Source organism: Anolis carolinensis, chromosome 6 (assembly GCF_035594765.1).
Source record: "Anolis carolinensis isolate JA03-04 chromosome 6, rAnoCar3.1.pri, whole genome shotgun sequence".
Classification (NCBI taxonomy): Eukaryota; Metazoa; Chordata; class Lepidosauria; order Squamata; family Dactyloidae; genus Anolis; species Anolis carolinensis.
In genome coordinates, this window is record NC_085846.1 from 27,677,968 (window position 1) to 27,705,617 (window position 27,650).

Consider the following 27,650-nt stretch of genomic DNA (forward strand, 5'->3'; position numbering starts at 1 on the left):
GGCCATTTCGCCCTTAGTCAACAAACTAAGGGCAAAATGGCCTATCTGGCAGAGCGCATGCGCACAGCCAGATAAGCCATTTTGCCCTTAGTTTGTTGACTAAGGACAAAATGGCCTAGCTGTGCTGTGCGCATGCGCACAGCCAGATAGGCCTTTTTGCCCTTAGTTTGTAGACTAAGGGCCAAATGGCCTATCTGTGCTGTGCGCATACGCACAGCACAGATAGGCCATTTGGGCCTTACTTCCTGGTCGCGGCCGCCGATCGCCCGGGCGATCGGCGGCCGCGACCAGGAAGTAAGGGCAAAAAGGCCTATCTGGCTGTGCGCATGCGCACAGCACAGATAGGCCATTTTGCCCTCACTTCCTGGTCGCGGCCAGGGCACGCTGGACGGGGGGCAGGGCCAACTCTGGCCCCACCCCCAGCACTAATCACCCTGGCCCCGCCTCCCACGCAGCGTGGGAGGCGGGGCCAGGGCATGCTGGGCGGGGCCAGGGCGTGGGAGGCGGGGCCGGTGGCGGGGGCGCTTTTTAGCACCCCCGCTTAACATTTAAAAATATCTCCGGCCGGCCCTGGTAACATCTCCCTATAACATCACCAGTTCCTTGTTTTTATGTCATTACAAGACATGCCAAAGTTTCAGATTTTATCCTAAAATCTCAAGATATATAATAGTCCTGACTTGGCAATCCTAGGATGAATTCAGTCTTGAAAGTGTACATTACTTGCTAAAAATGGATAAAATTTCAGGCAGCATGAGAAGAATTTAACAAGATTTACACATGTCTTCATTTATCCAGACAAAATTGAGATCTACATATTCTAATTTATTTTTTCCCTGGGCTTGATGTGCAAGACAGACAAATTGATACCTTCCTCCCCATATTTTCTTGGTATTATTTTATAAGAAAAACAATATATTCCACCAGATGAGAATATCATGACCAGAGACCATTTAAGCAGCACAAAATGCCGTGGCTTCAGCTTCTGTAATCCTGGAAATTGTAGTTTGTTGGAGTGCTAGAGTTTATTGGCAGAGATTTTTAAATGCTTTCTCCTAAACCGCATGTTCTAAGACAGCACAGAATGTTGCCATGACTATTAAAACAGAATCACAGCACTGTAACTACTGTGTGGAGCTTCATTGCCTTTTTATTTTCTCTGGTTCTTTAATCCAGGGATGAAGATTCTTTAATTTGGCATCAAAATAATGCAACATAACATAGTTTCAATACCAGCTGGAATCCTCTGTGATTTCACAGATAAAAACCAGGATGTGTGGGGCCAAATAACACCAGAGAGTGGTCAAGATGACAAACTTTACTAATAAGGAAGAACAGACAGGCTAGAAAAGGCTGTAGCGATTTGCTTTTGCCTAAATCTATTGGGAAGGGCAGGATTCTCTCCTCTCCTAAGTTAATTGAGAATATGTGTGCACTTTGAATTTGGTTTGCGCCAAATGAAGGAAGCAGATTACAAAAGAGAGGAGTAGGAAAGAAACTAAGACATTTCTAAAGGCATCTGAAAGGATGGATAACAATGTCTGCCCTTGCCAAATCAGGACATTTTAGGAGTATGTAAGAAGTAGGAATCTTATAACTATATCTTAGTATTACATTGCAAAGACAATCCCCTCCTTATGCCCAAGAATAGATTTCAGAAATGAGGGCCATTAATATAATATAATATAATATAATATAATATAATATAATATAATATAATATAATATAATATAATATGATAATTGATATGGAGGTTGTGACTGTTTTACTACCTTTGGAGCCAGAAATGAACCTTGCATTGGTTGACTACTAGCCATTTTGTGGCTTCCAGCCTGGTGTGTGTGTGTGACTTACTTGACTGAATCACTTGGGATACAGTTTTTGTGTGTCAGAAGTGACTAGCAGGGATACAGTTGACCCTTCTCGATGTAGAATTAATGCAGTTTGATACCACATTTACTACCATGGTTCCATGGTATGAAATCACCATGGAACTGGATGGACTGGATGGATGGTGTTGGACTGGATGGCCCATGAGGTCTCTTCCAACTCTACTATTCTATGATTCTATGATCACAGGAGTTGTAGTTTTACAAGGTCTTTAGACCTTTTGCCAAAGAATGCTGGTGCTTCAACAAACTACAAATCCCAGGATCCCATAACATTGAGCTATGGTGGTGTTAAACTGCATTAATTCTACAATGTAGATGCACCCACTAGCCAAACTGGGACAGTTGGAAGAAGGTATGATGATCAGACCTGGTTAGTATATGCTTAGATGGGGAGCTTCTGAGATATACAAAGTGTTGCAGGGCAATGGCGAATTGTATTCGTTGCTTATGAACACCCTGTGAAACCCATCAGTTCTGATTAGGTTCTCAGGAGCCTTGGTATCCATATACAGGAGCAGACACTGCGCTTGTCTTGCACATGATGACTGGCACCAAAACTCCCAAGTGAAACTGTTTTCCATTCACCCCTTCAGGAGAAAGGATAAAAACATGAGTGAATAGAGGCTTGAAGGAGGAGGAAGAGAAGGAAGTATCTTTTGTCTCTAATTATCCTGCGTTTGTTCATCTGACAGAAGGAACCCTTCTAATGACTATGCTTGCCACTGGTGCAAGTCGAGATGTCTGCCTGCCTGCCTGCCTGCCTGTTTCTCCACTTGCCAGCCACTTATTTATTAATTCCCTGGTGTGTATGTGTCTCTGTATGCATGCCGTCTTATCCAGGAGGCCCTCTGCCAAGACACTTGTCCATGCCTGGAAGGGTTAAACTCAGCAGGTAGTGGGTGGTGCTGAGAGGTGGGGCTGGGATCTATCCCTGGCTCCTTCCCTGCTGTCAGGGCTTGAACCAGTCACTCCTGGAGTAGCTCTTCTTGCAAATACTTGCCTAACTTGCCTCTGACACACTCCCTCTCTCAGTGCTCCGCCGGGCACTGCCTTCCCATCATCGGATTCTGGATTTAGCCTTTGGAGCTTTGGACAAAAGTTGCCTGGCAAGCCAATGTGGAAACATCTATTGGAGGATCGCTGCTCTCATCAGCAAAGCTAAACAAGTAAGTAACTTCTTTTGGCCACTCTCTTTTATTTCATGTATTTCATCTCCAATAGATGCTCAAGTCATAGTTGTGGCAAGGGTGCTACCTCAACAAATCCGAAATTTAGTGATCATCTATGTCAAAAGTGTGTGAGTGTATGTGTATGTATATTTTAAAAATAGTCATTCCCATCCCTCCACCAGGAAATGGAAATGATTTGTTGATGTTTAATTATAAGTCTTCCCAGGCAATTTAAACATCCCACTCGACTGTCCACACTTTATCCCATAATTCTGTGTTAAGATAGTCTTACAGTTAGCTCTCCTGTGGATCATCTAAAGTGACAAGTTTATTTGCTGTGTTTCTAAAAGGTGAAATAATATTCAAAGCAGCATACAAACAAAATCAAAGTTACATTCATATACACTCTTAAACTGAGCAAAACGTGTATCTGAGAAACCCACAAAGGATCAGATAGTGAAAAAGAAAATAATGATTGGGCTTGAATGGCCAATGAACAGAGGGAAAGCAGGTTTAGTGCAATTGAATATTATTAGGAATTGATACTGTATCATCAAGGAGCCCCTGGTTGTACAGTAGGTTAAACTGCTGAGCTGCTGAACTTGTTGACCAAAACGTCAGCAGTTCAAATATGGGGTGCGGGGTGAGCTCCTGCTGTTAGTCCCAGCTTCTGTCAACCTAGCAGTTGGAAAACATGCAAATGTGAGTATATCAATAGGTACTGCTCCAGAGGGAAGGTAACAGTGCTCCATGCAGTCAATCTGGCCACATGACCTTAGAGGCATCTACGGACAACACCAGCTCTTCGGCTTAAAAATTGAGATGAGCACCAGCTCCCAGAGTCAAATACAATTAGACTTATATTAAGGGGAAACCTTTACCTTTACTGTATCATCACATTTGTCAGATTTACAATTTTGACATACAAAAGTAGATACAAATTTTTAACACAGCCCCATATGTGTTTTCACGTATGTTTTTAATTGATCGTTCATGTTGTATTGCAATATGTTGCTGTTCCCTGCCTCGATTCATGGGGACAGGCGGGTAAGAAATTACTATTATTAGTACTATGACTACACAGAATTGTGTCATTTAATTCAGTGGAACTTTGTCCCAGGAAATAATAGATAGCATTATAGCTCCACTTGCTTACTTATTTAACATTAAGAGAAAAATGCCCAAGATGTTCCATGTGTGCGTATTTCTGAAGCGAACATCAAATAGTAATATCTACAATTATACAGTCTCAAACAGAAGAGAAACAGTTATCAATCAGACAATGTAGAAAGCTGGGCGGTTGTAGGTGTGTTTTCTTTTTTTAAAAGATCTTATTTCAAAAGTTAGATTTTTTGAAAGGTGTGGGTGGTATTGAAGTTAGTTTGATCTGGATATCAAAAGATTAGAGTGCTCACATTTTGAAACCAATCCCATTTTAAATGTTATTTCGCATGTGGAAAAGTAGGAATAACTCAACTAGATGTTTTTTTCTGAAAAATAAAACAAAAATCATAGCCTTTTGGGAGAAATCATTACAAAAATTCAGTTTAGAGAGGGTTTTTTTTAAAAAATAAAAAAGATCAGAAATGGACTTAAGGATGTTTCAGAGCCCTTCCGCACAGCCATATAACCCAGACTATCAAGGCAGAATAACCCACAATATTAGCGTTGAACTGGGTTATCTTAGTCCACACTGCCATATATTCCAGCAGAAAATGTGGGATTTTATTCAGCTGTGTGGAAGGGGCCTCACCAATGTTGACTAGTTTGACGGAATTAAAAGAAAACAACAACCAACGTTTAAAGTTAAGTCTGAATTATAAAAACAAGGCTCAGGTCGCTTACTGTCTTGATGTAATTTCTTGGCATCATAAATGTGTAGCAGATGGAGTAATTGTATTTTATTATAGCAAAATTAGTGTGGAATCCTTGTCACCTTAAGGCAAATCATAGTGCAATCAAAAGATAGATGATTTGGCAGTGACTGTCTCATAAATGATCAGTCTTTTGTTCAGGGAAAATGATGCCAAGCTGCAGGTAGTTTGTTTCCATTGGGTTAAGCATGGCGACATTCTCTGATGCACCAAACAAAATTAGGCCGTTGTTCCGATTTTGGGGATATGGAAAATGGAAGCAAGTTTCTGAAGGCATGTCTGTGGTTGGACTGGGGAAAATGTATCCAACATTATGATGAAAACATTTCTGTGACACTGTCGTTCACTTGCTGTAAAACATCAAGATCTCTTCGTCACCTATGCCGTCTATAAGTATACACTTAGGATTTGTGAAGAGTATGTTGCCCACCCACCATAATGTGTGAATGTGACAGAAAGAGAGCTTATTGGTGTACAAAGAGTGCCTATCAAAGTTCAAGAAATATCTAAGTTCACACACACTAGAAAATCATGATTTGTAGTTGTATTTTGTGTGGAAACATCTATCATATATAAGTGCATACATCAGAATGTGAAGAAGATTGATCTTGGTGAATTCAAGTTTTCTTTTATGTGCCTTCAAAGTAAGTTCTAACGAATGGCCTCTTCCTCATAAGGTTTTCTTAGCAAGATTTATTCAGGGGAAGTTTGTCATTGCCTTCCTTTCAGAGTGCTTTTTTGTCCTAGGTCATCCAATGAGTGGGGATTTAAACTTTATTTTCCAAAAGTCCTAGTCCTACACTCTGGCCTTTATATCACATTGGCTCTATGTTGTACGATGTGAGTTTTCTATGGTATTTTGTACAATAGTAAGAGATAACAAACAAACCAAGCCCTTCTATCACAGCTGTCTTTCTGTTGTTTTTGAAATCCTTGGACTAAAAAGGAGGAAAGAATGAGGATGAGAAATGACAGAAAAGAGATAAATCAGGGAGGTCTTTTTAAATCATTGGATTGGGCTAAACCAACTCAAGAACTGACCTTGCAATCTTAGTGGAAGTTGGATCAAGATGGATCGGGAAACTAAACACTTCCACAGTGTTTGAAAGTTAAATTAGATCCACTTAATTTTTTGATAATTATGAAGGACTCTTGGCTTTGTGACTTGACTGCAAGATAAAAGTAGGATACAAACAACAACAACAACAACAACAACAACAACAACAACAACAACAACTGCATTCTTGTGTAGGTTTTGTTTATATCAACGAGCTATGACTATAGGACCTTCCATTAGATTGTGTTTCATGGGCCAAATTCAGAACTTGAAAATATTAACTTTTTGGATGACAGTTCCCAGAAGTCAATTTTTTGCCAATTTGTCATGCATTCTGAGATCTGTAGTCCCTCAAAAGTAACTTTTCCAAATTCTAGTGAGATCTTTCTGTATATATAGATATATTTTTACCGTAAAGGCCATCTAAAACTTGAAATGGTTTTTTATTTATTTTTCTTGTCCGTTTGCATCAAGGAGACAGGGCAGTCATGGTGCAAATTAGAGTAGCTTCACACATTTTAAAACAGGTGCATGTAATATACTTCACATGCTTTCTAAACATGAGAAATATACATGTTCAACAACATATGATATCTGCGGAGCGCTTGAAATTGAGGATATAGCACACATATTATTTGACTGTAAATTGTACCAGAAGGCGAGAGATGTCTACCTTGGTTAGTATATCAAATGGACAATGTACTGGGAATCTCACATCAGAACAACACATTTTATGTGTGGCCAAGACCCAAAAAATAACATATAAAATAGTTCTGTATTTAAGCAAAACAATATGTTTGAGAACCACATATGTGGAGCTGATCGGGATAAATTGTAGGGGTAATAAGGGAATATGATATATATATTCAGTTTTATCATATTTATTTACTGTATTGTTATAAGTGCCTTTTTTAACTCTCTGTGTAAAGTGTAATCAAGTCCTATCAAGCCTTCTTGTTTGGCTTGGTATTGTGATACAGCCTAAGGGTTAATCAATAAAATTTATTATTATTATATGATACACCACTAGATCTACTGGTGATGGTGCAGTATGATAGTTGCCCAATTATTACATATACCGATTGGCAGAGTAACAACTTGTTTGCTTGCAATGGGTGAAACAGGTTTGTTGGATTAATTTTGAAGGCTGGCCTATTGCTTTTATTCTTGTTTTATTTTATTTTATTTTATTATTTATTTTTAAGGACAATTTCTTGCACAGCAGGCCATAACATATACATTTATTTATTGCCCACTGCTGTCATGTGTCTTTGAATTGACCCTGAGATATGATGACTCTATACAATGACTTTCTGGGCAAAACATGTTCAGAAGAGTTTTGCCATTGCCTTCTTCTGAGACTGAGAGCAGGTGACCTACCCATGGCTGAGCAAGTATGCGAACTTAAGTTTCTCAGAGTCCTTGTTTAACATACTGGCCATTATACCATACTGGCTGTCACATAACATTGCCTTACTCCAGAGTCCGGGACCTCACAACTTCTGAGGATGCCTGCCATAGATGTGGGCAAATCACCAGGAGATAATGTTTCTGGAACATGGCCATACAACCCAGAAAACTCACAGCAGCCCAATGCTATGTTTTGTACCAATGTTAAAAATGTCATTTACAACATTTAACATGTAAATAATGCATACTTTAATCACTGTAATAATATTAAATATTTTATAGAGCACATGTGCTTTGTACACATTGTACATGTTCCCTTTTTAAAACGCACACTAAAGCTGATGGAACAATGGCTTGCCAAAGGCTCATCAGAATTAGGGACTTCCTCACTCACTGTCCCAGTTCATAAGCCCCAGGTCAATTCACCTCCCTGATGTCTGAAGAGGGGCAGAAAAACATATTTTTAAAAAAAACAAATATGAAGAGAAGGGAACCTCAGTTACATCATATGTATGAATATATATACACGTCCTTTTATTTGAGATAGAAAATACTTGGGTTTCCCAGCAAGGAGATCAGTCTCTGAAAAGACATAAAACTTCTATCCCACTTTTCTTTATGGTGGAAATATAAGGTTGCTTTCAACGTAATTTTAAAAAACAACCACACACACACACATATATATGGAAAATGCAAATTCAACAGGCTGTGCTACTAGAGCATAAAATGACCAAACTAGTAAAACAAAAAGAGTTTAAAATCCATCAAAAACAAATAAATAAAGTTGAATCATTTTTTAAAATATCGCTCATCCATTTAAGATCTTTTCCTGTTATCAGACAGTCTGTTACTGAAAGTCTACCTGAACAGGACAGTAATGTAAATAGAAAAGTAAGTGAAGAAGCATGGAGGATTTTATTTTTGGACAGCAACTGCCAGAATCCCCCATCCGAACCATCTAATGGTCAATCCATGGTTGACTAGAAAAACATAATTTTATGATTTGGCATTTAGGAGGGTTTCCAATTCATTCATCTGTCTGGCAAATGCAACTCCTCCCCTCCATACCTGGCTGGAAATAATGTCCTAACATACCTCTCTTCCTGAATATCTGATAATTGAAACTATCAGCCCGGCTATTATCCATTTCTTATTATTTATTTTTCTTTCTTTTTTGAGTTTAAAGTATTTTTTATTATGTTCCTGTCCACAAGAGATCCAGAAGCAATGATTTTTATACCCAACTGGAATAGATGAATCCCAATAATCTTTGATATGATTCCATAGAAGCCAGTTTAACTTCTGTGGAATCTAATGCGATAATCTTATTCACAATTCATTTGATATATCAACCCAATTAAAATCAACACATTTAAGACTTTGTTTTATGAATGGTCCAGGTAGGATTCATTTATCAATTTATAAATTACATCCCATATTTTCCTTAATATAGGACATATGGCTGAACTTTTACTATGGAGCCTTAGGGAAGTCATATTCCAGAACTACCTGGAAAACAGGATTAATTGTTATCTCAAGGGGGTAAACACACACAAAATGGATAACCTGTCCTGCATTTTTAAAAAAATCATTATTAGCACTGAGTCAGAATAGTGTCATGATTCTGGAGAGCAGGGTTCAAATTCTCACTTGGTCATAGAAACCCAATGGGTGATAGCAGCCAAATTACACTCTTTTAGCCTTGAAAGAGACAAGTCAAAGCCCCCATGAACAAATTTTGCCAAGAAAACTCTGTGATAGGTTTGCTTTAGTGTTGACATCAATTGGAAATGACTTGAAGGCACAAAACAACAATTATTAACACCACTTTGTCCTGTCTTTCAAAAGACAATTGGAGCTTAGGAGTAATAATGCAACAGGAATTCTGTAATGTGCTTTATATGTTCGCAAAACTTCACAGACAGGATCACAATTTTTCAGTAACATCTCTGCAGGGTAGACAGATATCATTATCCCCATATTTCAGATATGGAGCTCAGGCCAAGAGTAAAAGTAGTTTGCGTAAGTTTTAACTAGTGAAAATTTCTAATTTCACAATCTTATCCATTGCATCACACCATCTCAGGATCAAACCATGTATTAGTGCCAAGCCATATATGACGCAGGAAGCCTGTTCTTATTTTCTGGACGCTATACTTTTGCTTTGTCTTATTTCTTAAAATACAGCTATGGAAACAAATTTGATCAGGATATTAACTTAGAAGAAAGAGATGCATAAAACCTTTCATCCATGTCATTTTCCAAGTCAAAACAGGAATTCTCAATACTGGGGTGTTGTGTGGTCTTTGGGTTTTATGGTTGGGTTCTAGCAGCATTTTCTTTTCATGTTTTTCCGTATCCGGCCGTGAAAGCTTTCGACAATACAATCTCAGGTCCCTTCTACACTGTCATATAAAATTCAGATTATCTTGTTTGAACTGGATTATATGGCAGTATAGACCCATATAATCTAGCTCAAAGCAGACAATGTGGATTATTTGATTTGATAATATGGATTATATGGCAGTGTAGAAGAGGCGTCTATACTGTTCAACACCCATGTTGGAGAAGATAAAATGTTTGCACATCTTGGCCATGGAGGACAAAATGCCATGTATTGCAAAAGTATCCAGAAATGATTTTTCCCATGCTATACTGAGCAGAAAAAGTATTACTTCTGTCTTTTCCCGATTCACTAAAAGTGTGTGTGTGCCTACAATCCTGTTGACTTTCTACAATGTCATGAAATTAACAGGGTTTTTTTTTTCAAAGGGAAGGATGCTCAGAGATGATTCGCCATTGGCTTCCTCTGAAAACACCCTTACAATATCTGATATTCCTTATCAGTCATCAACCCAAATAGTTACCAATGAAAAAAGAGTTGTTTAAAACATGAGTCATGCATTTCCCCCTATTCTTTAATATGTCCAAAAGCAAAAACTGAATTGCACGGCTCACTGAAATTCCAGGCATTCCAATCCATAAAATAGAGGGGGCAATTTTCTGTAAATATGTTGTCTGCTGGTCTGCTTCCTCAGATCCTGATATATTTACTTGACAAGGCTAGTCCAGGAAGTTTTGCTGCCTGGGGCAAAAGGGAAGGTGAGCTCCCTCCCTGTTTCACCCATAAAAGTGAAGTGGATCGGCAGCTGAGCTTTACTTCAATATTGTCAATTGGTCCGTGTCTTCCACCTGAGGCCAAAAGGGCATTGTAAAGGAAACATGGCAAACAGTGCCATGCAGATAACATTCCCCCACAACAAATGAAGATGGTCACAGGTTTGGGAGAAACCGCCTGAGGACTACCACTAGTGCTCCATAGCAACTGCTGCCTGAGGAAATAGCTCACTCTTCCTAATGGTAGAGCCAGTTCTGGTAGTTTTTGTGCCACATCATTCCTGGTAAACAATGAGCTACAATATACACCAGAGCTTTCCAGACATTTCATGTTGATGACACTCATTTTAGACATGCATCATTTCGCAACACAGAAATTCAGTTTTACTAGCAAATCAGAGGTTAAGCCAACACCATATAAGAAAAACAGACATATACAGAAATGTAGCAAAATGCATGAGGACATAACATATCTCCTGAAAACCTTCCATTTATATTTTGTAAAATATATGGTTTATTGTTTATTTCCCACAGACTCAGACTGGATCAACACTGCCATATAATTTCAGAATATAGGGTAAATGCATTGAACTGGATTATATAGCAGTGTAGACTCATATAGTCCAGTTCGATGATGTTAAACCGCATTCTAAAATTGCATTATATGACAGTATAGCTCCAACCTCAGAGGTTTCTCCTTAGTTTCAGATAACACACCTATACACTGCAGCTGACAGACTAACATGCAACAACACACAATTTGGTAAGCTCTGATATACATTCATAACCAGCAGAAAAATCAAATGGGAAGAATTTGAAACAGTTCATTTTTGGATTACAACATCCAGAATCCACATGCTGGGTGAGGGATTCTGGGAGATGTGGTCCAAAAGTGTGATCTCCAAGCTATGCAAACAGAACTCTTGAAAATGCACACAATGATGAGTTGATTCATCATGCATACAACTTATAATTTTCCCCACCTTTACTGGCCTGCCATAAAGTTGCAAAAAAAAAAAAAACTATTTGAGGAATGACATATTACCAGGGACACAGACTCATCAGGCCAGGTAGATTTTTGAGGGCTGATTTTGGCTAAATACATTGGAAGCACACACTCATCTTGCCAATTTATTTATAGGAATAGCTCTTTGGGTGCATATCACTATTATTTATAGAACCACGGTCAATGTTCATAGTGATTTCAGGGGGGAAAAATCCCAGTAGGATCTTGTCCCAAGAAACTTTCATTCTGGATTGGGTTGATAACAGCATAGAAGGGATCCCTATGCTTCTGTTTTCATTTAGTCATTTTTTCCCGCCCTGAAATTATTGGTCTTCACCAAGAAATTTCATGAAAAAGGAAAGGAAAAACAGTATGACTTACACTTATGTAGTAGTGTTGTGCATTCGTGTGGAATTGCTGTTCATTTTGTGTAGTTTCATTCGTGTAGTCTCATTTTCGTATTTGTGGTGTGCTAACAAAAATGGGATCCTACACGACACAAATTTTCGATTGGCTATCAAAAAAACCCAATTTTTTTTAGCCCATTGGCTGCAATGGGAGGGCTTCTGAGGCTCACTCCCTCCCCCACTCAGTTTTTGGGCTTGGGGGTGGGTGAAAATTGCCACACATGGAGGGCATTTTGGCTCAAGCCAAGGGAAGGTGGGGCGATAGAAGGCCGGTGGAAGCAAGGCCCTGAGCTGGAGGCCACCGAAGCAGGCCTCAGGGGCAAGAGCTCTAATGAGGGCTGGGTGTAGCCTTCCTGCCTACCCCCCCTCCCCCTGGCAATGGCAGGACAGCCACTTGGGCCTTCCAGGGCCTTGGCCAGGCCTTTTTTCCTTTTCCTTTCTTTAGGCCACTTTGGGGCCTACCCCCCCTCTTCCCAACACACAAGGCCCAGGAAGGCCCATGCAACCCTTCTGCTGTTGCAGGGAAGAGGGGGGGGGTAGGCCCCAAAGTGGCCTAAAGAATGAAAAAAGAAAAAGGCCTGAGCAAGGCCCTGGAAGGCCAAAACACCCTCCCGGAGCCACAGAAATACCACACTGGAGTTGCCACCACTTGGTCCACCACCGCTTGGGTCCGCTGCCGCCGCTGTCCTTGTCATTGCTGTCCCCACAGGCCAATGCCTCCTAGGCCCTTCGGGTGGCCTTAAATGGGGCCACCTGGGCCAGCCCGCTGCCGATTGGCCAGGATGCCAGGCGGTGGAAGAAGTCCCCTGCAGTGCCATGATGAGCTGCAACAACCCTTGCCCGGTAAGTCGGGCAATGCATATTATTAAGACCCACTGGTACACATCAGCTGTAGTGAGAAAGCAGCAGCCCTCTGTCAATATGAAAGGAAAACAAAAGCAAGCACAATTACTCCAGCTTTCATTTTTGTGTCGTTTCCTCATTTCCTATGAAAATGTCACCATTCATTTTGTGTAGACGAATGGTCGAAACAAAACAATAGCACGAAAGAAATGTGTATGTGTGTATATATATATATATGGTGTATAAGATTATGCTGTTAGTTCATTATTTAACTTGTGCATTGATTTTATTGGGACATTAGATCCTTCCCTTCCTCCTGCTCACTCCCTCTCCTTGACCTCTTCCTTACAATAGCAATAGTAGTATCTATTGTAGATGAAGTCTATGGTTTTCATTTTAGGGGCAGCTGGCAGTTGAAATGTCAGTGGAATTAGGCAAGGAACTGTTTTGTTATTCTTTTACTTGTAAATCGTCACATACAATAGTTACATTATATTTATTTATACCCCACTTTCCCCCAGGATTGGGGCCCAAAACAGCTCACAAAAAGCAATATATTTTAAAATATATGAAACAGTACATATTCATTTTAAAAGAATAAACCTTAGGGAGAAAAATTATGGGGTGCTTGATTTTCCCCTTGGATCCCACTACGCTAGATTAGATCCAAGTAGCTGATCTTACACCAGATCCTACTCATCCAGCAACTCTACATGAGACTCGAGCAACTGATCTTATAGTAGATCCCACTTGAAGGGAAGCCTAACTTTCCCCTCTGATCTACTACTCTAGAGTAAATCCAAGCAGCTGATCTTACACCAGACCCCACTTGAGGGAAAACCTGACTTTCCCCTCTTATCCAGCAACTCTACATGAGACTCAAGCAGCTGATCTTACACAAGATCCCACTTGAGGGGAAACCTGACTTTTAAAATCCTGCTTCATGGAGCAGAATTTTGGGAGAGAAATGTCAATTCTTGGTAGCAGACTGCCCATAGCAACCTCCCTTGCTCAGCATCACTGAAGCAATTCAACTCGGGCTAATTTGACAGCTCTTATCCCATGTGTTTTTGAGTGTTTTTTCCAGTTATATCCCAGTTCCTGAGTCTAGAAGATCGTCTTCTTCCCACCTCCCCTTTTTTGGACTGTTTCAGACGTTTCCCTAATGAAGCATGATTGATGCTGACAGAAGATTCCCCTGCATCATGGGAAGGGTTCCGTCATAAATTGTACTCTCAAAGGGGGGTGGGCAGTGTGGGATAAACGACCTCATCACATGAGGTCTTTTTTGGTGGCATGCACTGGTTCACCTATACTTTAACAACAGAGCCCACCAGTTTCCATCCCACAATGTAAAGCAACTTCCCGTGGGGCTCCATTGTAAAAGTATAGGTCAGTGGTTCTCAACCTGTGGGTCTCCAGATGTTTTGTCCTTCAACTCCCAAAAATCCTAGCAGCTGGTAAACTGGCTGGGATTTCTGGGAGTAGTAGGTCAAAACACCCGGGGGCCCACAGGTTGAGAACTACTGGTATAGGTGAACTGGCACGTGCTGCCACAGTGCAACACTGGAGGCTTCCCGTGTTGAATAGAAGTCAATGGGGTAAGCCGGGAGAATAACACTTCCCCCCATTAGATGGAGACTCAGGTGAGTCGGGTGATGTGGGGCGTGGGATGACGGGTTCCCCACGCCCCTTGATGCACACCACCCGATTCACCACAATGCAGGGCAATTCCAGCTACCCATCTGATGAGATCGAAAGTCCTCAATGAAGAGAGAGAAGAGGAAAGAGCAGAAGTTTGCCCTTTTCAATAGGCACAGGCCCAAGTTAATTACTGCATCACCTCCTAGCTTGCATATTCTTTCATTTTAATGACTTTATTCTTAAATCTCACATTTCCATCTTGAAAATGAGTTTTAAAAAAGTTTCACATTAAGTAAAAGAAAGCTTTCATCTGTTCCTCGTTCTATATCACCAAGTACCCCTCACTTTATCCTTTGATGGGGATTAATGTTTATTTGAAAGGAAATGGTGTTATCTTAAGCAATTCATCTGTTGCATGGGATAGTTGTTTAGTTACATTTTCTAGAACAATATTCAGCACCTTTTAGGAGGGATCCAGAAGCCATTTTCCTGGATTTGGGACCCTTTGGGTGTTGCAGGGACTGCCCCCTCCTAACTGATGCCAACCCTAAATCAAGACCAGAAATGGCAATAAATTTACTTCTGATATTGAAAAAACACATTAAAAAATCTTCCAGTACAAGGTTACAATCTCTTTAAAAGATAATTTTTTAATATTTGGGAAACTCAAGTATGTAGTCCAGGGAAACCTGAGGAGGTTGGGAGGGCTTGTAAAAATACCATATTTCTTCAGTTCTAAGAAACATTGATTGTAAAACGTAAACTAATTTCAGCACCAACAGCAGAAAAAAGTTAAATATATGCACCCACAATTCAAAGATGCCCCCCATTTTTAGATATGTATATATGTAGGGAAAGTGTGTCTTATAACTGCAGAAATACAATAGCTTTGAGAGTGGCATGTGACCCCATAAATGCACTTTACCTGTTCCTGTTCTAGAAGGAAAAGCTGGTTCTCAGGCCTTAGGATTGCCTTCTGGATATAGGGTACCCAGACTCTACTGGTAGAGAGTCACCAACTTTGTAACTGTTATTATGCTAAGTGGTCATTACCTATTGTTAACTACCAATTCTAATATATTTTATGTAGAAAACCAAGACAAAATGCTTTTGGGATTTACTTGAAGGAAAAGCCGTACCAAATATATGAATGCGGTCAAAAGGAGGAAATAGGAAATCATACTCTCTACTTGTCCCAATTTGGCAGGGGCAGTCCCAATTAACTCCCCTTTTGTCTGAGTTTCTCCATGCATCCTGGTCTATTCAGTCACTGCAAACTCAGCCCACCTCATTTGCTGGATTTAGGGGCACTGGACCCCATGAAAGTAAAAAAAAACTGTGATTAAAGAAATTGCTATTTGTTAAACTTGAGGGATTTCTAGGTCTTCCAGCATGACATTTTGGTCAATTTCCATTGGATGCTGAACATAGAATCACATTGGAGGGTCAAGAGAGTCCTTGGGAGGTATTATCTCTAGAAATCTCTAGGTCCTCCAGCATCATCGGAGGAAGTTGGCTTAAATTCACGCTGGAGGACCTAGAGATTAGAAGGTTTTAATCAAATCTGTGAATGATCAAGTCTGCAAAAGTTAAAACCCCAAATGTGGAGGGACAACTGTGGCTTGGACTCTATTAACTCAGCAATGAGAGAGAAGAGAGGAAGGGTCCTTGCCAGTAGGTTCAGCAAAAAGCAAAATGCTGCATCCTCTCTCAGCTTCTGCATTTTTTTGTTTATAAAGTTTGCCATCTTGACCTCTCTGATGTTGCCTGACCCCAAGTGTCTCAATTTTCAACTTTCAGGCTATGGGAAAGCTTGAAAGATATTTCCATTATCTCTGGGAAATACTTTCTTGTGCTCATGCTCCATCTCCAAACAATTAGAATGCTCTTATACATTCTTTAGCAAGTTTCTCCAGGCAGTTTAGCTTTCAGTTAGTGGTTGTGGTTCAGTTTTTCATTAGAAGGCATTTTCAATTAGGGTTGTGAACAGACAGAGAGACTGAGGATTTGTTTTAAAGTTATTAGTGCCAGACTTTGAAGTGCTTAATTAATTGATGAAACATAAATGTTGCAATACCTCAGGTGCTGGTTTGGAGGATTTTGATAGAGAGGGACAATTTCTCTTTTAAGTGTTTAACTGCCACTGCTGTGTGTTGTCGGCTGTATTAATTAACGGGAAAGAAAATTTATTCATGTGCAAGCTCTAGTCAGTTTCCCTAACAAAGCCCCTTCTCTCGGTCACACCAGTCTCACAGACTTCTGGTGAGAACATGGGAACAAGACCTTCTTGGTGGCTACTTCCAGGCTCTGGAACTCATTATTCGATAGGCCTCCTTTTTACCTTTCTGTGGCAAAGTGAAGACCAACTGGTTTTGGCAAGACTTTGCTGATAAAAGGCCTTGTAATAATGTGCTTGATTGCCCATATGTGGCATTTTTCCTTTTAAAAGACATGCTTTTAATTGCATTTGAAAACTTTTCTGTTCCTGATTCGAAAGTGTTATCCCTATTTAATTGTGCAGTACCTATTTTGAAAGTAGTTTTACTCCAGAAACTTTGCTTTTGTGGCTGTCACAAACTAAATTGAATTGATTGAGCTTCGAGGAAATATTCATTGAAAAACTATAGCAAAATGTGTTGCAGGATGTACCCCCCCCCCCCAAAAAAAAACCCATGTGAAGTTTAGATAGAACCAATTAGGAAATGACATTTATAACCCAGAAACAAAAATTGTGTTACATAGTGTAATTTATATTTTCATTTTGCTGTGAGATGCACTTTTAGCTGTATCCATTTTAACTTTTGTTAAGTTGTTTTGAGTTACAGGGCAGGTGGAAAGAACGAATACAGTCATCCCTCCACATTTGCCATTTTGACTTTTGAGTTTTTGATTATTTACGAATAAACATGCTCTCTCTAGGAAATCTCGAGGCCCTCCACTGTAACTCTTATGGTCACCTTTCTCCAGTCATGTTGGGAGACTTAGTGATGTCTAAAGAGAATACCTCTGGGTTCTCCAATGCAATTTTCTGTTCAGCTTCCAGCAGACATTGTTCATAGAGTTGTACTGGAAAAATTTCAAATTCCAAGATTGGTGTTCTCACAGGTAAAAACTGCCACCATTTTTTTCATTTACAATGTTTCCTGTTCACAGGGGTTCTGTGACCCTAACCTTAGTTAATGTGGAGGATTGACTTTATATTTATATAAAAAAGAATCTATTGAGTGCAGCCCTAATTTCAATATATTCTCCCTCCCTTTCTTTTTCTCTTTTATATGCTTTGACCCATGGGCCTTGAGTTTGAAAGATATGGTCTAGGTTATTTGAAGAATCATCATCATAGGCTATCACTCTTGGATGAGTATGATTGTCTCCTAAGGGTAGAGTCTTGGCAGTAGGTCCATAACTGACTGTGGAAACCTATTCTGGATCTGCATGGTTTTTTGCAGCAAGGATGTGTATTTCCAGAGGGAAGGTGGTCCTGCAAAGGACCATAACTCTCTTTCTGGGTCTGTTAGAACTCTAAGATCATCTGGAGATGACCTTCTCTCTTTCTTGGCTTTTTGGTAGGAACAAGAGAGAGGACCTTCTCAGCGACTTTGGAATTGTTTCTCTAGGGAGGCTAAGCTTGCCCTCCTCTATTGGCAGGTCGAAACACCTTTATACCATCAGGCTTTTGCAAACTGATTAGGATTGCATTTTAAGCTGTGTGATGTGGTTTATAAGACTTATGTATAATCTTTTAATGATTATTTAATATTTTAATTTTTTTCTCATTTTAATGTTGTAAAATGTTAACTGCCTTGAGCTACATTACTAGGGAAAAGGCAGGGTATCAGTGAATATAATAAATTAAAATAGCCAGCATAACTAGTGGAGGATGATAGTGCAATCCAACAAAATCTTGAGGGCCACTTCTTCCCCAGTCAGATGTAGGCTTAGCATAAGAGAGATGAACAACTGGGGCAATGGAACCGGAGGAAAGATGAAAATGTTGAGGGGTAGAGAAAGAAAACGCAGAACAGTAAAATTGCAGAGCTTGGAAAAGTTACTTTTTGGGACTACATTGCTCAGAATCTTCCAGGCAACATTACCAGTGGCTGTGCTGAATGAGAGTTTTAATCTTATTCTCCTTTGAGTTATAGTTTCCAGGATGAGAAATGGTTAGAAATGTTAGCCGAGGGAATGGAAAGGAAAGCTGTTTTTGTGTGGAATTATAAGAAAAGAATACATGCTGGGGAGGAAGACTAAAAGATGAGAACTTAATATTTTGGAGTGGGTTTACAATTTAATTCTTCTTATTTCCCTTTGAAATCACTGGGAATTTTGTAGAATCTTAACAAGTATATGCTATTGATTCTGTTCGGACCTACGACCTCATCAGACGGGCTGATTTGCTTGTCGTACGCCACTTCCTCACCCCTTTCTCCACGGAGCTCATTACACGACACCTACTTCTTGTTGGACTCCATGGTGCAAGGGGCAAGGACGTGGTGCATACCACTGCTGTGGCAACATGCCACAATACATGGCAAATCCAATACCCAATATGATCAGGTCCCTAAACAGAGATCTGGGTTTCATTGTGTTTGAAGGTTGAACTGAAAACAATGCAAGTTGTGTGTAAAGAGCCCTTCCTTGCAAATATGTTTCTTGAACCTCCTTGTTTAAATGCATTTAGCTGTGTTTGTAGTCTGCCAGCCCAAACATGCACGGTGTTAACATACTGGCTGCATTTCCACGAAGGCCATAGGTTTCTGGTAAGGCAACAGTGAATATGCATGGATCAGCACATGCAATATATGCAACTAGATACAGCGCCAAGAAATTCTGACACATGTTAAGTGTTTTGCTTGCAACCTTCTGTATTGGACGTAACCCTGAGGCTATGATAAGACATTATGGAAATAATAGCAGGAACATTGATCTCTTTCACACTAGATCTTTATACCACTATGGTGCCACTTTTGTAGCTGTTGTTTTATCCAGTGGAATCCTAGTGGTTGCCATTTAGGGAGGGACATTTAGAATTCTCTACCTATTATCTCACCAAACTACAAATCCTGTGGAGCCCAAAATTCATGGATGTTCATGTTCCATTATATGGAATGGTGTAGTAAAATGGTGTCGCTTATTTAAAATAGCAAAATCGAAATTTGCTTTTGGAATTGGAATTGATTTTAAATGGTAAGCCATGAATTGTTAAATCCATGGATGCTGAAGCCATGGATATAGAGGGCTGACTGTAAATGCATTTGTTTATAACTTATTAGATATGTTTTTAATTTGTCCTGGCTTTAACAATATGAGGAAAAGACAAGTAGATAAATGAGGACTCTCTTCCTCTTCTGAGCTTTTACTGGCTTCATATGGGGTGTAGCAGCCTTTATACTGAACACAGCTTGTTAGGTTGCTATCATCTCACTATCTGAGCTGCTTGCAGCAAGTAATTATACTATTAAAATTAATATGCACGACAATGGAATGATATTTTATTTTTATTTGTGCTATTTAATGTTTTGTTACAGTAGATTGGGACATGGGAAGATTAAAGGTACTATTCAGTAACACCCCTAGGTAATTTTGTTTTAATTTGCCATGTAAAGCTTTCACAAAACAGCAACTATGAATGTGTGTTAAGCTAAGGCTTGGAACAATTCTGCTTCTTGCTTCTAATGTATGTAAGCAATATTCCTCTCAAATTCAAATTAAAGGCAGTCCAAGAGTTACAAACATCTGACTTACAAATGACCCATAGTTAAGAACAGGAATGAGACAACAGGAAATGAAAGAATCTACCCCTCATAAGGGAAATTTACTTCTGAAGCAGTTATTATCACAGAGAAAAGTTGTTTCCACTGAAGCTTTATGTCAAATCCTTGTTTCCACAACAAGCCATTTTTTTCCAAAATCCAATTCTCACAAGGACAGAAAGTGAGGTGAAATCTTCTTAACAGTGCCACAGACAAGAAAAGAAATGTTATAGGGGCTAAAATATATATATTTGGCTGGAATTATACTTAGAAAATGTACCTGTTCCGACTTACATACAAATTCAACTCAAGAACAAACCTACAGAACCTATCTTGTTCATAATTTGCGGACTGTCTGTATAGTGAGCAATCATAGAATAAACAAAGCCTTAAGTACTCATATAGAGATGAACCTGGATTTTACAATGTTTGGGAATTCCACTGGAAGAGTTTGGTGGGCATTGACCTTGAGCTTTGGAGTTGTAGTGTGCCTACATCTAGAGAGCACTGTGGACTCAAACAATGATGAATCTGGACCAAACTTGGCATGAATACTCAATATGCCCAAATGTGAACACTGGTGGAGTTTGGGGAAAATAGACCTTGACACTTGGGAATTGTAGTTGCTGGGATTTATAGTTCACTTACAATCAAAGAGCCCCTTGAACCCACCAACAATACAATTGGGCCAAACTTCCCACACAGAACCCCCATTACCAACAGAAAATACTGGAGGGATTTGGGAGGAATTGACAGTGATTTAATGGAGATGTAGTTCACCTGCCTCCGGAGAGCACTGTGAATTAATATGTGTTTTCTGCTGGTCTTTGGCAACCCTTCTGACACCCCCTTGTGCCCGCCCCCCCCGCCCCCCGGGTCCTGACCCCCAGGTTGAGAAATGCTGCTCTTAATACTACCACTTTGGAACAGCATTTAGAACTTTGAGCCAGAGAACTCTAGTGATTTTCTGAAAGTACAAAGCCTGTTTCCATAGGCAGTTAAAGTGAAATCATATGGCTATAATTGGGTTGTATGATAGGCCTCATTAGTGCATCCTTAGTGCCACCCGTATACAATTATTTGAATGAAACAGTCCAATTGTATGATCAAAGCTTCATTTCTAATTTTCTGACCCAATTGACTGGGGAATTAATCCAGAATAAGTCTAGATCCAATTTTGGTAAAATAATAATGCAAAAGAGACCTAGCATGGCATTCTCATTTGAGTGTTGGACTTGTTTCTCCCTTCTTCATCTCACTTCAATCCTTGCTTGGTCCTCTATAAAGGTCACCCATAGAAACCCTTGGTGGCAATGCTCTGGCCATCCTAGAGTATCTCCCTAGTGATATTCGTGTCCTCTTCCATTTTTCATTTCACCTTCTGATTTAGGCTTTCTATCTATATACTGCCCTCTTGTAGTTGCATTTGAGTGTAACATAAATACATGCATACCTATTTATTTGTTTTTGGTATTGTGCCCCCAAAAGGGTTGATTTTATTAGTTGAAACTATCAGTGTTTTAAGTTGGACTAAGATGGATATGTGTACTAGTGTTGTGCATTCATGTCGAAGTGCTGTTCATTTTGTGTAATTTCATTTGTGTCGTCTCATTTTCGTATTTGTGTCCCACTAATGAAAATGGGCCAGCTATACGACACGAATTTTCACCTCGCTAACAAAAAACACAAACATTTTTGTGCCATTGGCGGCAATGGGAGGGCTTCAGGTGCTCGCTCCTGCTCAGATTTAGGGCCAGAGGGGTGAAAATCGCCACACACAGAGGGCATATGACCCCTTTTAGCCCACCAACTTTTAAAATGTGTGCATCTTCCCCCAATTTCTAGCTACTTTTTTTCCTTTTTAGAAATAAAATTCCCTATAATAAAAGCACTCCCTTTTCCTTCCAGCTGGCAGTGTCCTGGCCCTCTTAACTTCTGCAACAGCCCCCTATCTCCTAGCCTTTAGAAGAAGAGCGGAGACCTGGCTTTGGGAGCAGACCTTTGAAAAATAATACAGTGCAATAATTTTTAATTGGATAGAAAAGTGGGTATATGTGTGAAAGCAACAGTGGACACAAAAAGTGTTAAGAGATATATTGCATATTGTATTGAATATTCTGTGTCAACTGTATAACAAATGTGTTGAACTATTTTAAAATAAATAAAATATATTTTAAAATGAATGTATTTTAACTATACTTTTATGTATGTATCAATTTTAACCTAATTTATCTCATGTTTTGTTTATGTTCGAGGCACTGTATAAGTGCCGTTTATAAACCACCTTGAATCCCCCTCAGGATAGAGAAAGGCGGGATATAAATAAGGTAAATAAAAATAAATAAATAAACAATTCTAGCTATATGCTCAAAGGTAATATACCAGTTTAAAAGTTAGCTTTGACATGTTTTCTATTATGGGGCAGATTTTGATTTAATTGAGGGTAAGTTCTATATTTTTAGCCAATCAGAGAGTGAGAGTTGTAAGCCGATCTCCCATCCTCCTTAATGCCTAGACCTTTGCATAAAGTATTCTCAACAACTACAGCAATTCATCTTTTAAAGGTTTGCTCAGACATAAAATACACAGCCTCCTACGGAGCAAATAGACATGAGGTTTCTTCTCTATTTTGCAATTTTGTTATTAGAGTGAAAATTTGAAAGAAACTGTAATTGACCAATTATTCTGCCGAATTCCGAGAGTTTTGCAAAAGGTCCGGATGGTGTCCAGTGTGTTCCCATCTTTTCTTCCATCTGTCAAGTAGAAGGGTGGAGTAGCTTCACAATTTATTTTGATTTGTAGCTTTAGGAGTCCTGCAAATGAAAGTTCTTCTTAATCATGCAGGCTGATCTCAAGGTCACAATAGGATGTAGGGAAAGACTTGGGGAATTTGGTCGCACCCTGGCTCAAAGGTTCTGGGCAGGTTGAAACAAACCTTGAACTCCAAAAATAGAACTCTGGCAATAGAGCAGAAGGGAGACACAGAATAGAAGTTTTAAATAGCCTAACAAACCAGATTTAAACATGTCTTAGGTACAATCTCTGGGATCTTGAACAAACAAACAAAACCAAAAATGATGAATGTTATAACCCATGTTGAACTGTAAAATATGGGTGAGTTATCCGCTTTGAACATGTGACTATAACTGAATAATGGTTCTTTAATGATTACAGTGTGCTAACAATTTAGTAAATCTTATTGTACAATGTAACGTAGTCATACAACTACTATGTGCATGAGCATATATGCCTTAAAATTGCCTATTGACTTCTGCTGACTCAATGAATTTCATAGGGTTTTGTTAGATAAGGAATACTCACAAGTGTCTGCTTATAGAGCAATGGATTTGCATCCCCACATGATGTAGTGAGCTTGTGGATGTCAGTCAAATAAACATCTGTCTACAAATCAAAACAGCATTGGTAGCTACCAATGATTTCTATTACTTTTTTTTTGGGGGGGGGGGGAATACCGCTCACAAAATCCTGCATCTAGCATGTCTTCTGTCTAGTCTAAGAACAAGGTAACTTTCCCAAGTTCTGATGCTTTGTTTGGTCATCTGCAGGACAATTTGTGTGTCATCACCATTGAAGAAGACAGGTTGGATTGCACATACTTGTACAATAGATTTAAAGTACACCCACTGTATTTCTTCATTACTGTGCTGTCTTAAGATAAGTGTAATGTTATGCAGTGTCTCATGGATAAAAGAGTGAAGGAGGGAATTAGACAACCAGAGAAGGAGTTGTCACGCTCTGGTTTGCTTCCTGGTTGGAAAAGAAAAGCAGCTTTGTTTGGGTTTAGAGCATTCCAAGGGAGCCTGGGATATTTTGAGTAAATAAAATTGAAATTCAAATTGTTTTGCTGGGAGAAGGCAGCAAAAATAGTAACTCCATGCTGAATCCTCAAAAACAGCTCTGTGGACCCACTGGCAAAACCTAGAAGGTAATTCATAGAATCATAGAGTTGGGAGTGACCTGGTGGGCCATCCAGTCCAACCCCATGCCAAGAAGCAGGAAAGCCACACTCAAAGCACTCCTAATAGATGGCCATCCAGCCTCTGCTTAAAAGCCACCAGAGAAGGAGACTCCACCACAGTCTGGGGCAGAGAATTCCACTGCTGAACAGCTCTCACAGTGAGGGAAGTTCTTCCTAATGTTCAACTGGAATCTCCTTTCCTGTAGTTTGAAGCCGTTGTTCCGCATCCTAGTCTGCAGGGCAGCAGAAAACAAGCTTGCTCCCTCCTCTCTATGACTTCCCCTCAAATGTTTATGCATGGCTATCATGTCTCCTCTCAGCCTTCTCTTCTGCAGGCCAAGCATGCCCAGCTCTTTCAGCCGCTCCTCATAGGGCTTGTTCTCCAGACCCTTAATCATTTTAGTCTCACTTCTCTGGACACATTCCAGCTTGTTAACATCTCCCTTCAATTGTGGTGCCCAAAATTGGACACAGAATTCCAGGTGTGGCCTGACCAAGGCAGAATAGAGGGGTGGCATGACGTTCCTGTATCTAGACACTATACTCCTATTTATGCAGGCCAAAATCCCATTGGCTTTTTTAGACGCCGCATCACATTGATGGCTCATATTTAACTTGTTGTCCATGAGGACTCCAATATTTTTTTCACATGTATCGAGCCAGGCATTCCCCATTCTGTAGCTTTGCATTTCATTTTTTCTGCTAAGTAGAGTATCTTGCATTTATCTCTGTTAAACTTCATTTTGTTAGCTTTGGCCCATCTCTCTAGTCTGTTAAGATCATTTTGAATTCTGCTCAGTGTTTTTTGGAGTACAGCAGTGGTTCTCAACCTGTGGGTCCCCTGATGTTTTGGCCTTCAACTCCCAAAAATCCCAACAGATGGTAAACTGGCTGGGATTTCTGGAAGTTGTAGGCCAAAACACCTAAGGACTCGCAGGTTGAGAACCACTGATATACAGGAGAGTACAGTTTCTTACTTGTTACAATATCCTTTGCTCCATTTCCTGACATCAGTAATAAAATTAAAAATAAAATGAGTCAGTTTGCTGCTGTTCATCCAGTCTGTTTTATCCAGGTGTGACATATTATTTAGGGGAGGAGAACATGTCTGATGATGTATGCAGTGATGAATTCTTTGTGAGTGCCCACACCCTTCACTACTCTCTTTCTCTTTCCATCTTCATTCACCAATACAATTCCTTGAGACCAAACAGGCACAATCTGCCCTGGCCACACAATCTATGTGCTCCAAATTCCACAAAGAAATGTTCACTCTTTGTTAAAGAAGATAATTTTACTAGTCTCCATGGGTTTTTTTGGTTGGGGGGAGGGCAAGGTGGGATGAGATGAGACAGGTGAATAAGACAATAGTGCTGTGTCTACTTTGTGCCATGGCAACATGACGCATATTCCAGATTTGTGGGTTTCTCCTTCCATTGCAAACCACTCATCCTAATGCTAGTATTTTGGGGGAATTGGGACAGGATGGGATTGGATTGATAAGAAAATGGCATAACACCATGGCAGAACAGCAAGTATTCAGCTCTATCAATGGTGCTATTTTTTGTGCATAAGAAAGTAGGAAAGTAAATGAGCGTGATTGTGAGTAATGCTTTTGATACTATTATACATTGATATATATTATACATTGATTATACATTATACATCGATACAATTATTTCTACTCATACTCAATTGGTATCTTTCTTTTTCCTTCTCCAAAGAATACAGAAGATGACGGGGAGAGGGTGAAATAATGTTTTTTGAGGGTTGAGTAGTAAAAGGATGGAAACAAAGCAAGGCACATTTTCCAGGAGAAACAAAATCAACAATGAAGTATTGTGGATTATCAATGGCAGGGCATCACAGAATTCCCATTTAGACTGCTATTGTGAATGACAAAAAGTTGAATCTGCTGGTAAATTGTGGCCAACATTGCACACTTTTCCTGGTTTCTCCCAGAGAGACATCAAATATTAAATCAAAGAGCATTTGTACGTAGAGCATTTCCAGAGCAATAGCCCAGTCCTAGCACATGTTAAGACTGTAAAGTTTCTAACAATTGGTCAAAAAGTCTTTTCCTCTCACCACAGCAACACAACAACCCACAGTTCTTCTGGCTACGGGAACTGGCTCCATCCTTTGAACTTCATATACTAGGAATGAGTACTATGTGAAGAAACTGTCACTTTCTCAGGAAAGGATCAAAGTTGAGTTCCAAATAGGGAGATTATGTAGATTTAGAGGATTTGTCAACCTTACTTCTACCTGTTTTTTAATACCTCTAACAAGACAGAAGCCCTTTTGGCTTGGGCTGTGGGAATTGTAGTTCAATGTGGGTACATGAAAGTATTGTCCATCTAGAGCAGTGGTTCCCAACTTGTGGTCCGTGGACCACCAGTGATCCCCAAGAACTAAAATATGATCCGCGGCCTCACCGTTACTACACCGTTGCAACGAGAGCAACTGGTCTCACAAAACCCTCTTATAGTGCTGAGGTGACGGGATGTCAGGAGGGGAGAGGCTGACAACCCATGAAATGAGTGATGACAAGCCTCCTGACTGCTGCTTCTCCTCCTTTCTCCCCCTAAGCAGAGCCGTTCTATGTGGCGCCTAGAAGCAGGGGTGCCTTGGTGTTTGTTTTTAGACCTGTTTCTGGGGTTATTTGGGATGCTGATTCAGAAAATTTCATTGGATAGACCACATCAGCTCTAGATTATGAAATATGGTTTTCTGTGTGCGAGCAGATGGCGACTACTGGATGGCATATGTTCTGTATCAGAAACTAGAACTGATGTGGTCTATCCAAGTTTTCTGAATCATCACCTCAAATAACCAAACTGAATTAAAGTTGACCAAAAACTAATTCGTAATCCTTTTGGTGCTAATGTTGGAGAGTGGTTCCTAGTCAATGTGGTCCCTGGTCAAAAAAAGGTTGGGAACCACTGGTCTAGAGAGTGCTAGATTGAGTAAGGCTGATTTTGAACTGGTTGTTAATTTGGAGAAAATGATGTATTTTCCTTCAGGATGTTAAAGAGCTTGCAGCTTCAGTGTTATATGATATGGATTTTCTCTTTTCCACAAGCAGCTGCCCTGTAGTAGGGTAATATTTCAATTTCCCAGACACATGAAATAGGGACCAATCACATGACCTTTTGCCCAGGTCTTCCTATCTCTCCCCCACAGTGTCAGTTCTGTGATTGAAACCTGGCCATGGAATATTTTCATGGTCATTAATATTGTTGCCCATCAGCTATTTGAGGGCTGGTAGTTTCCATATCAATATGATGGTGAATCTAGTTTGCATTTTATCCAGAACTTTAAATGAGCTGTCCAAGGTGCTGAATCTATGGGGAGGAATCAGCACCTTGGATGGGTCCTTTAAAGTTGGAAGTAAATTTAGGAATGAAGTCACTGTCTCCCAAGGTATAGGATGTTCCAGCCACCATATCTATAGATTTAGTTTTGTTTTAGAACCAAATCGGTTTCTGTTCTTACT

General features: G+C 39.8%; 1 protein-coding gene across 1 annotated transcript in view; it reads left to right on the forward strand.

Moving 5' to 3' along the window:
• Window positions 1–2,388: 2,388 nt before the first annotated feature.
• The window catches only part of sp6 (Sp6 transcription factor), a 35,962-nt gene continuing 10,700 nt past the window's right edge, over window positions 2,389–27,650 (forward strand). Inside the window, exon 1 of the mRNA XM_008113450.3 lies at window positions 2,389–3,058. The gene's annotated coding sequence lies outside the window, so the exon portion shown is untranslated. The remainder of the gene's footprint in view (window positions 3,059–27,650) is intronic.